General features: G+C 44.3%; 1 long non-coding RNA gene across 1 annotated transcript; it reads left to right on the top strand.

The window, feature by feature from the left end:
* The first annotated feature begins 2,669 nt into the window (after positions 1–2,669).
* Positions 2,670–7,265, top strand: LOC113622574 (uncharacterized). The gene is made up of 2 exons (XR_003433574.1): positions 2,670–2,943; positions 6,769–7,265. It is a non-coding gene; the product is annotated as an uncharacterized LOC113622574 (long non-coding RNA).
* Positions 7,266–11,666: the final 4,401 nt, after the last annotated feature.

Genomic DNA, 11,666 nt, shown 5'->3' on the forward strand with positions numbered 1-11,666 from the left:
CCCAAGGGCCGCCCGACCCCCGACCCTGGCCCCCTTCCGCTCGGACCCTGGCGGCCCGGTTGGCACCTATACCCTTCCCCACCTCTCTCCCCTTCCTTTCACTTTCTCACCCTCCTCTCACCTTTTCCCATGTTTGTTCCTCAGTGAAACCAGGCCTTCGTTACCAGCATAAAAAACCGGTGAGCGAGCACCTTCTGACAATTTGCTAAAGTTGGTTAACTAGTCAGTAAAATTCTAGTTTGGGATTAAGCATCAAGCACTCGGTGCGTGGGCCGAGCTCATGATTTCCAGGTGGAATGTCTCTGGGTCACGTCTATTGCTTAACTCTCCCACCTTTAAATGAACATTCATGCAAGTGCGTGACATCCTTCAGGTGAAAGACAAAGTAGCCTTACACTTTGGGCGAGGATTTTTGCGCAGCCTTACGTCCCCAATTTTTTCTCTATTTGGCTAACACTACATTCTCAAGAACCTAAAATGGCCCCCCTTTACCTCCTGCATGAAGACCTGCTTCTTGTACCTGGATTTTAAACTACTCATAATCTGGCCCCAGGCCCCTGTTTGTACTTATTTCCCACTGCCCTCACTCCTGTATTACTCCTTTGCTCAAGCGGTTTCATCTGCCTGGAGTAATGCCTGTCTCCTCTTCTCTGACTAGTCAGTTTTTAAACACTCTGCAGCTATTTCAGTCAACACAGACCACTTCCTTCTCTCAACTATCAGCATGAACTTCATGTTTACTCAGGTTAGCAGTGCTTAACTCTACCTTGATTGTTTCCCATATTATAGTAATTTCACACTAGTAAATTGTTTGAGATCAGAGATCATATCTTAAACTTCTTTTTTTCCCCTTCAGGAACTATTTTTTAAATTTTTACTGCAGCAGCTGGCATAATTATAGACATTTAGTAAACACTGAAAAATAATCATGTATAATTGAGTGAATTTTTTTTCTAGCTAAACACACACAGATTTTGAAACTCAGATCCCACAACAAGAATTTGCCTTCTTCAGTAGCAGTTCATGAACACTTACTGTGCAGGGACTGCTGTGAATACTTTACATGTATTTACTTATTTAATCGCCACAGTAGTGGGGAGGTACTCATTATCCTCACTTTATAGATGAGACTAAGACAGAGAGAGGTATAATAATTTGACTAAGGTTATACAGCTAGTAAGAGGTAGACCTGGAACTTGAACCCAGAAAATTTAGCTCCATAGCGCAAGTTCTTAACCGTTATGCCTCACTGGCTCAAAGCACAGCTTTAAAAAATATCTGATTTCATCCTCACAACATTCCACAAGACAGCTGGCCTGAACACTTACTAAAATATCAATGTAATGAAGTCACACACAAAGATGAGGGGACTGTTCTAAATTAAAGGACAACAGGGGACCTCCCTGGTGGTCCAGTGGGTAAGACTCTGCACTCCCATCGCAGGGGGCCTGGGTTCGATCCCTGGTCGGGGAACTTGATCCCATGTGCATGCTGCAACTAAGGAGCCCAGCTGCCACAACTAAACATGCCACAACGAAGATCCTGTGTGTTGCAACTAAGACCCGGCACAGCCAAAATAAATAAATAAATATTTTAAAAATAATAATAATAAAAATAAATTAAAGGACAATAAAGAGACATAAGAACTAAATGCAAAATATGATCCTTGATTGAATCGGGGTTAGGAAAAAAATTATAATGGACATTATCAGGATAATTGGGGAAAATCGAATGTGATAAATGAAATATATGAAACTAGATAATGTGATTGTATCAGTATTAAACAGGCAGGTTATTGGCATCCCAATTTTACAGGAAACAGGATCAGAGAGAGGTTACTACAAGGTCTCATTGCCCCAAGCCAGCTGTCTTATTCAGCCCCCCAGTGCTGAAATGTCTCCTCCATTCACTTGTTGGTTCTCAAAGTCTAGGATATTCTTGGTAGGATCTGCTTCTCAGCAGAAAGGCCTGTTGCCTCCAAGTGTTTTTTTCACCCTAGCAGCACCCTGGCTTATATGACAACCCAGGCAACAGCTTTGCCTGTTACATGAAAATGAGGTGGCAGTGCTTATATTCTTTTTTTTTTTTGCGGTACGCGGGCCTCTCACTGTTGTGGCCTCTCCCGTTGCGGAGCACAGGCTCCGGACACATAGGCTCAGCGGCCATGGCTCACAGGGCTAGCCGCTCCGCGGCATGTGGGATCTTCCCGGGCCAGGGCACGAACCCATGTCCCCTGCATCGGCAGGCGGACTCTCAACCACTGTGCCAGCAGGGAAGCCCTAGTGCTTATATTCTTAAGGGTTATAGACTTTCTGTGTTTCCTTTCCCGTGTTTTCCATTATTAAAAAAATAATAATAATACGGGACTTCCCTGGTGGCACAGTGGTTAAAAATCTGCTTGCCAACGCAGGGGACACAGGTTTGATCCCTGGTCCGGGAAGATCCCACATGCCGCGGAGCAACTAAGCCCGTGCGCCACAACTACTGAGGCTGCGCTCTAGAGCCTGGGAGCCACAACTGAGCCTGCATGCCGCAACTACTGAAGCCCACGCCCCTAGAGCCTGTGTTATGCAACAAGAGAAGCCACTGCAATGAGAAGCCCGCACACTGCAAGGAAGAGTAGCCCCTTCTCACTGCAACTAGAGAAAGCCTGAACGCAGTAATGAAGACCCAACGCAGCCAAAAAAGATAAATAAAATAATAATAATAATATAAGCCAGGAAAATCACTAGAAAAGTAAACGTTTTACCTTTTTTTTTTTTTTTTTTTTTTTTAGCTGCACTGTGTGCCATGCAAGATCTTAGTTCCCTGAGCAGGGATCAAACCTGTGCCCCCTGCAGTGGAAGCGTGGAGTCTTAACCACTGGACCACCAGAGAAGTCCCAGGAAAACATTCACTTTTGATAGGAATATATTAGGACATCTCATATCCTCAGGTGTACAGGTGATCATTTTCAAAAACGTTAGAATGAAGGGAAAACAAAACTGTTAATGACAATTATTATAATCAACATTTATTGAGGGTTTACTTGGTGCCAGCCACTCTATTTCATGTACTCAAGCCTATAAGTACTATTATATTGCCTCTTTTACTAATGAGAAAACTAAGAGTCAGAGAGGGAGGGTGACTTACCTCAAGGTCATTAAGCTCATTAAATGGTGGAGTCAGAACTTGAATCCAGGTCTTCTGACTCCAGGACCTGTGCTCTTGACCATTCATTAGTCTCTGCCTAAATTGCAATCCATTCTGCCTTGCTGTTATACTCTTTGGCTCTCTTGTTCTGAGTCCATGAAAGAGAAGCCTGTCTTCCCTCTGATTATCAGTAGAATGTTCACAACCCCCATACAACATCTCTTGGGATATATCTTTAATTATGAGTCCATTTCTACAAAGGTCGGAGTTAAGATGGAAAAGCCATTTCTTTTCTTTCTTTCTTTTTTTAATTAATTTATTTTAGGCTGCGTTGGCTCTTTGTTGCTGCGCGGGTGGCATGTGGGATCTTCCCGGACCAGGGCTCAAACCCGTGTCCCCTGCATTGGCAGGCGGATTCTTAACCACTGCACCACCTGGGAAGCCCTCTTTCTTTCTTTCTATTTTTTGTTTTTGGTTGCGCCATGCGGCATCCGCCCCCCTGCAGTGGAAGCTCAAAGTCTTAACCACTGGACCACCAGGGAAGTCCTGTCATTTCTTTTTCTTTTTTTTTTTTTCCTTATTGTCACAGGGGAATCTTTGGTAGAAAGTTTGAGTAAACCATTTTTGTGCTCTTAGGTAATGAGAATAGGGAGAAAATGCACCTTTTTCACCTAATTACAATTTAAAATTCTAAAGCATTTGAGATTTCAAATGTTAAACTTCACAGATGACTTGTCAATTGAGGAAAAGCTACTTATTTAGCTTTGAATCAAACAGATCTCTTTAGTATTTTAAGCTGTTTCTGTTCAGTGAGATCCCAAAGGGGCCTCTCCACACAGTGAAGTCTAACTTCCCCTGGCATGAGGCCAGGAAGCTGTTTCTGACAGTTATTCATTACCACACCCAAGAGCATTTTAGAACAGTAGTGGAAGGAAATCCCAGAGCCAGTTGGGACTGTGTCCTCAGAGACACTGGAGAGCGAAGTGTCTGAGAGAGTTGAGATTTGGAGAAATGAGAGAGGTTACAGAAAGGTGGAAGATAATGCAAAGGAAAAGAGAAGGAAGAGAGGCAGGCAGCAGGGAAGTACTCAAGGAAGAGTGAAGAAAGGAGTTTATGTTGTAGCAAGAATGAGGTTCGATTAGATTTTAAAAGAAAAGAGTTATGGATTTGACGATTTATTAAATGCAAAATAAATTGTATAAACAGCTGGGAAGTTTTTCTTTAAAGACCTGCAAATAAAGAATAAATTAAAATGCAATAAAATAAAAAATTAAAGATAGGTAAATGCAAAGTACAATGAGGAAGAGGAAAAGAAAGATAGATGCCAGCTTATACAGGTAGAAGAAATGACAGAATTTGAAAAACCAACACTTGCAACCACCAATGCAAAAATTGATTCAGGAAGGATCATCAGGGATGCTAAAACCAATGGGTGCAAGACTATGGGAGTACAGGATATTCCCATGATTTCAAATAATCACTCTACTTCTTATTAGTTTACTAATTAATTACAAAGGGCAAATAATGTACCTTTATTTCTTTTTTTAATATATTTATTTATTTATTTTTTATTTTTGGTTCTTCGTTGCTGCACTGGGGCTTTCTCTAGCTGCGGTGAGCGGGGGCTACTCTTCGTTGTGGTGTATGGGCTTCTCATTGCGGTGGCTTCTCTTGTCGCGAAGCACGGGCTCTAGGCGCGTGGGTTCAGTATTTGTGGTGCATGGGCTTAGTTGCTCCGCGGCATGTGGGATCTTCCTGGACCAGGACTCACACCCGTGTCCCCTGCATTGGCAGGCGGATTCTTAACCACTGTGCCACCAGGGAAGTCCCCAAATAGAGAAACCTAGCAGGCAAACTTCAGCGTCATCTATAATGTAACAAACTGACATTATGTGTCTCCAGCAGCAGTGCAATGGGAAGTATACAATATCACCTAGGCAATATTCTTGCTAAAAATGTTTAACCTGAATCTAATCATGAGGAAAGAATCAGACAAATCCAGATTTCACAGGACATATTATGGTCTGTGCTCTTTAAAGTATAAATGTCATAAGAGACACACACACAAATATGAGGACCTATTCTAAATTAAAGCAGCTGAAATGACATGACAGTTAAATGTGATGTGTGAGCCTTGATTAAATCCTGGATCAGGAAAAAATATATATGATGTACATTACTGGGACAGTTGGTGAATTTGAATACAGACAGGGTATTAGATAATACGATCATAGTAATGTTAAATTTCTTGGTGTGTTAACAGTACTGTGGTTTTGTAAGGGAATAGCTTAGTTCTTAGGAGACATATTTAAGGGTCAAATGTCATGATCTCTGTAACTTACTTTCAAATGATTCAGTAAAATAAATATTAATAAATAAATGGATGTATACATATAAAGTAAATGTGGCAAAATGATAACAATTAGTGAACGTATGTGAAGGGTAAGTGGGTATTCATTGTACTATTCTTTCAACTTCTCTGAAGTTTTCAAGCATTTCAGAATTTTTAAAATATAGATAAAACTGTTTGCTTTAGATATTTAGATTCAGCCCTTTCTCAAGACAAGGTCAGGGTCTTAAGGTCTCTGGAATTCTCTGATTCATTTTAGAACTCCGTTATAATTCTTCAGAAAATTCTAAAGCACATGTTAATGAACACCACCTAGAATGTCAAAACATTTTGTTTAAACCGGTGGAAGAAAGACAAGTGGCAACAATTCTAGATTTCGAAGGAAACCAAAACCCAAAGAAAGGTGGCTTGTCTCCATTTTTGGGTGTGGGGCTTGGTGGCACAACTTCTTCTCGTTCGCCATTAGTCCTTCCCTTCTAAAGAGCAAGTCACTCATGCACCTGACATCCAGGAACCAGGCTTGGGTATTGGCTAAGCCTCTGTCCATGGATTGAAGAGAAAGCAAAATAAAACAAAATATGGTAAGGGAGATAACCTACAGAGCTACACCTGGAGCTCAGTTCTTCAGGGGCTGATCGTATTTTGTGTGAGACTAATCCTGCCATTTGAAGAGAAAGAGAGCAGGACCGCAGAATCCAGGCAAGGTGGGGATGGGCAGGAATGCTTCTCAAAACTGCCTTTTATGACACCTAGTTGTAGTCATTTATAAGCAGGGGGTTGGCAAAACATTTTTTAAAGATTCATAAAGCAAGTAATTTTAATTTGTCTTAATTTAAAAATTAATATAACGTTTTCATAGTATGTTTCAGAGGAGCAAACAGCATCTTGAAATGCAAAAATAATAGGGAGTCACAATGCTGAGAAGAGTAAGAATCACTGGCATTAAGGCACCATAGTGAAATCCTTCATTCATTCATTTATTCATTAAAAATACATTTATTATCTCTACTGAGTAGCCTGCAGCACCCTAGACATTGGAGAATAAACAAAAGTGTAGTAAAGTGTTTAACTGAAAAGGAAGACAGGTATCGTAAAACAATCAGAGACCTTACACAGATGCTCATGGATGTAGCCCATGCAGCCAAGGACCACACCTGGGCTCTACTGACTCAAGGCTGATCCACCTTTATGTGCCATTTTCCCTCTTTGGGACGTACTTAGAGATGTGGGACCATGCTTAATCTGTTGTTCTGGTTTAAACTGCTCCACTGCTTTCTTTTCTAAAGATTAAGCTTCGAGTGCAGCCTCAAGACTCAAGGGAAACAGAATGATTATGAGCCCTCCCACAGAACCCTGGTGCTCAATGGATTTCCTCTAATCAGACAACAATGCACATCACTGCTCCAGATGAACTACCATGAAAAAAGGGTCAATGTGTTCTGTGAAACTCTGTGCATGGGGAAGCTAAGAATGTCTGATGTCCTTGGGATAGTGATGATATTGAGGCGAGGCTAGGAAAAGAGCTGCAATACGTACAAAAATATCCCTTTGACTTTAGTCCCTTGTGGGCTACACACATTTCTATGTGAATCTACTTATTTCCTTCTTACCAGAAGCACCTGCTATTCCTGTCTCCCTGGGAACTTGTGGCCCCCCTCTCGCTATTTGAACAGCCTTGGTCCTGACCTGTGGGCATGTATGTGTGAGGTGTGTGGCCAGGGGGTATGAAAGTGAGGGGAGAGAGGACCTCTTTGTGAGTCAAAAAATAAAATGTTAAAAGGTACTGAATCTGTGATCCTGCCTTACTTACCCTCCTGCTCTTATGAGACCGGTTTCTGCTTTTCTGTCTTCCTGGCTGGGTTGAGAAAAGGTGGTTCTGAGAGAGCTCAAACCTTCTTTCCAACCTTGCACAAGCAGAGTGGACAGAGAGAGATTCTTGCAGAATGTAAGTGACTGTGACAGTACAGGGGCAGCACACAGAGGCACGTGTTCATTATGTATGGCTGGAGAAATTATCTGTCTCCAGGGGGACATGTTTCACTGTGCATTAGCTTCTCGCTGCTTCCTTCTTCCCTATTTCTCTGCCCACTCTATCACTTGTCCTTCTGAGTCTCCCTTCCCACTCCCTGACCCACACCCCCATTCACAGTCCAGCTCTGCCCATCAATGTCTCCATCCATCTTCTCTGCCACGACCCGTCTCCCTCTCCTCTTTGCTCAATCTCACTCTTGCTGTCCAGGAGTCGCTTTTCTGTCTCATTTGTCTCTTGTTTTCTCTAGCTCACTTTCTCGCATTCCATCTGTGTTTCCCTCTGTAATACCAGTTTTTTGGGTACCCTGAAGCTAGCAATAACCTTTTCTTGTTACATTAATGTCCATAAGCAGCACTTGGTTTATTGATTGATTAGTTTTTATTTAAATTCTGTGGAGGAAAGAGAAGGGAATTTTTATAAAGTGAGAGCAGAGAGAAAACATGAAATCAAGCAGAGAGACAACAAAAAGAAGGGGCATCCTGAGAAGATGGGGGTGGGGCTGATATAGGGGGAGGCATCAGAAGGGGTTGAACCCACGGTGTCTAATTTCCTTTCACATAAACTGGTTCAGATCTTCACGGCTGATGACAGCTAAGTCTGGATTATAAAGTGTGAAGTGCCAAGTTAGGCTTGGCACCTGACTCAGAGGCAGAGCTTCAGGGAGAAATGAGTTGGGTTAAATAAACCCAAGAAGCTGACGTGGGTAGAATTTCTGCCTGACCCATTAACAACGGCGAATGGGACATTTTAGAAATGGTTTTTATTGAAATGCTTCAGTGGGGCATAGCCCCGAGAAGCAAGAACTTGGCTGTGAGGCCAGCCCTGGGGTGCACTGTGGGGATGTGGAGAGTCGGCTGATGCAGGGGTGGGGGGCGGCCCGGGTCAGGCAGGAGGTGGCAACAGCTGCTCATCAGAGCAGTTGTGACTGCTGTGTTTGCTCTCTCATCTTGCCCGCTATAATTAAAGCTTTCCCAATACGATTCTGGCTTCCTAAAGGGAAACTAGAATTTAAAAAACAAACAAGAAAAAATACCCCAAAATAGCAGAGATGCTTAGTTGCAATACATGTTTTATTTTTAAAATAAATTTATTATTATTTAAAAATTTTTTTTTGGCTGCGTTGGGTCTTTGTTGCTGCACGCGGGCTTTCTCTAGTTGCAGCGAGCAGAAGCTATTCTTCGTTGCGGTGCGCGGGCTTCTCATTGAGGTGGCTTCTCTTGTTGTGGAGCACGGGCTCTAGGCACGCGGGCTTCAGTAGTTGTGGCACACAGGCTCCGTAGTTGTGGCGCACGGGTTTAGTTGCTCCGCGGCATGTGGGATCTTCCCGGACCAGGGCTCTAACCCGTGTTTCCTGCATTGGCAGGCGGATTCTTAACCGCCTCAAGGGAAGTCCCTATACATATATTTTAAATCATAAAGCTGTTAATCCTGTCTTGAGGTCACTGCTGCTGGTCAGTTTCAAAGCATCTAATCTACTGCTAGAGCCCTGGCAGGAGGGGGTCTTAACAAAACAATCAAAACTAACAGAAAATGAAATATCTAACTGTATTCACCAAATTAGATACGCTCATGTGAATTCATCACTGACCCAACCATCCTCCTTCTTCTGAGACTAGGGAAATGCTCCCCCAGTTTCCCTCCACCTTTTTTCACCTTACTCCCTTTCCATCCCCCCTCTTGCCTCGCTCCCCTGAGAGTCCACATAGAACCTGTGGACCATAACAAATCAGTTGTTTTATTTCCCCTCAAAGGATGTAACTTTCCATTCCCCAAATGGCTTTGACAGTTTTCTCATTTGCTAGCTGAGGAGGATATCAAGAGACACTGACCTTCTGGTTTTGCCTAAAGAGGGAACACTCAGTAACTATTATGCTTCAGTCCCTGATTTAACTGTGACCTTCCTCCCTCCTCCTCATGTCCTCGCCTACCTTTTCACCTTCCCTCATGAACATTCTACTCACCCCACAGGGCACCGCTGCTCCCTGTAGCCCTCCCTTGCCTGGTTTGGAGATGCTGTAAGGCACATCTGTCTTCAACCCCACAGCATTCCCTGCCAGCAAGAGGAAGCATGGGGCCTCTAGGAGTGTTTTGCTCCCTGTTTAATCAGATTAGTCCCATCACCTACCCTGAGGAGTCACATTTTGGTGTTACTGAGCTATCCGTGGAAGGAGAAATTGTCAGACATCACTGAAAAAGCCCTGGCCCTTGGATGCCTGGGAATTGCAGAGAGAAATTAATCTTCTGGCTATTTAAGGCAATTTCTTTTCCATAATCCTTTGTCAAGAGGACTGCACTGGGAAATTAATCTGATGGGAGTCCCTGAACTGGTACACTCCACTCAACAGCATCTCTCCAGTGCTATGCAGCATCCATCATCCCTGCACAAGCAGAGACACACATCACTGCAAAGCTAACTCCCCACCAGTCCCAGCAGCAAAAAACTGCAATTGCAGAGTGAGCATCACTGGGCCTGGAGACTTGCAGTTTTCCTCTATCTCTGCTCTAATTTCTTTCCAGAAAACCTACCACAGATTGATCTCTTCCATTAAGCCAGTCTTTCTTTTTTTTTGGTACTTGGGCCTCTCACTGTTGTGGCCTCTCCCATTGCGGAGCACAGGGCTTTCCGGACGCGCAGGCTCAGCGGCCATGGCTCACGGGCCCAGCCGCTCTGCGGCATGTGGGATCTTCCCGGATCGGGGCACGAACCCGTGTCTCCTGCATTGACAGGTGGACTCTCAACCACTGCGCCACCAGGGAAACCCAAGCCAGTCTTTCTTTTATCCAAAATGCAGGAAGGCAGAGAAGCAGGGATATGCCAGAACACAGGACTCTAGGATATGCGGTTTTTGCCTGAACATAAGGACTCAGCCAGTGCAGAACAGGTGTTTACACTGAACAGCTAGACCACTGCAAAGTCAGGTGTGAGATAGCAACAAGGCAAGGGCAGCATTGCTTCATGACTGTCTCTTCTCTCCACACTGAATTTTCTTTCATGGGAAAAGAGCCCAGGGAGTCTCATGCTCTCTGGGGGTCAATGTAAAAGAATTTCAATCTTCAACTCTCTTTTCTTCCTGAAGGTTATTTCCCAGGGCAGTTATTTTCAAATTGTGTTCCTTGGGGTTCCAAGAAGTTCCAGGGAGTATGTGTGGTGGTGGGAGGTGATGTGGGAAGTGGCTGGAGGGGGAAGCTTAATGGTTGAGGCTCTGGACCCTTCAACTCTACTTCAATCTGATTTGATTTCTTTCAGGGGCTTGGATTTCTCCTAAGAGTTCTTTTTTTTTTCAAGAGTTCATTTTTTAAAAAGAGTCCCAGGTTTCCCTGGTGGCGCAGTAGTTGAGAATCTGCCTGCCAATGCAGGTGACACGGGTTCGAGCCCTAGTCTGGGAAGATCCTACATGCCGCGGAGCAGCTAGGCCCGTGCGCCACAACTACTGAGCCTGTGCTCTAGAGCCCGCGAGCCACAACTACTGAGCCTGCGCACCCCAACTACTGAGCCTGCGCGTCTGGAGCCTGTGCCCCGCAACAAGAGAGGCCGCGACAGTGAAAGGCTTGCGCACCGCGATGAAGAGTGGTCCCCGCTTGCCGCAACTAGAGAAAGCCCTCGCACAGAAACGAAGACCCAACACAGCCAAAAATAAATAAAATTTTAAAAAAAGAGTTCTAATTTTGTAAAAGGTCTGCAAACCACTGTCCTAAGTGAGAGGAAGATGACTGTGTCTCTGCCTCTTGCAGCTAAGCATCTGCCGGCGGCTGTGCAGAAGGGAGCTGTAGCGTGGCTCCTGCCTGCTTTGACTGTAGAGGTCCAAGTCCACGCTGGCAGCTCCTCAGCTCCAGGGGCTCTGGAGGCACCTTTCAGCAAAATGAATCTCCTTAGGCACCAGAGTCATTTGTTTTCCAAACTCCCTTCTCTGGTCTCACTAATTCCCAATTTCCCTGCATTTGACAAATGCAATTAACAAGCCTCCATCAGTTCCTGGCCGACAGCCCTCATCAGTCAATAGTCAATACGGAGACTGCAGGAGGCTGAAGGGGGAGGGAAGGTGCAAGAAGGGAAGGTTGCTGCAGTATGGGGGAGAAGAGGCTTTACCCCTCTATTTCTGTGGATAACCCTTCCCAGCCCCTTGGCCTCAAAAGACGACACTCCACTGTCAC

The sequence above is a fragment of the Aethalodelphis obliquidens genome, unplaced genomic scaffold (genome assembly GCF_003676395.1).
Source record: "Aethalodelphis obliquidens isolate GAN/ISIS:26980383/991018 unplaced genomic scaffold, ASM367639v1 scaffold10, whole genome shotgun sequence".
NCBI lineage: Eukaryota > Metazoa > Chordata > Mammalia > Artiodactyla > Delphinidae > Aethalodelphis > Aethalodelphis obliquidens.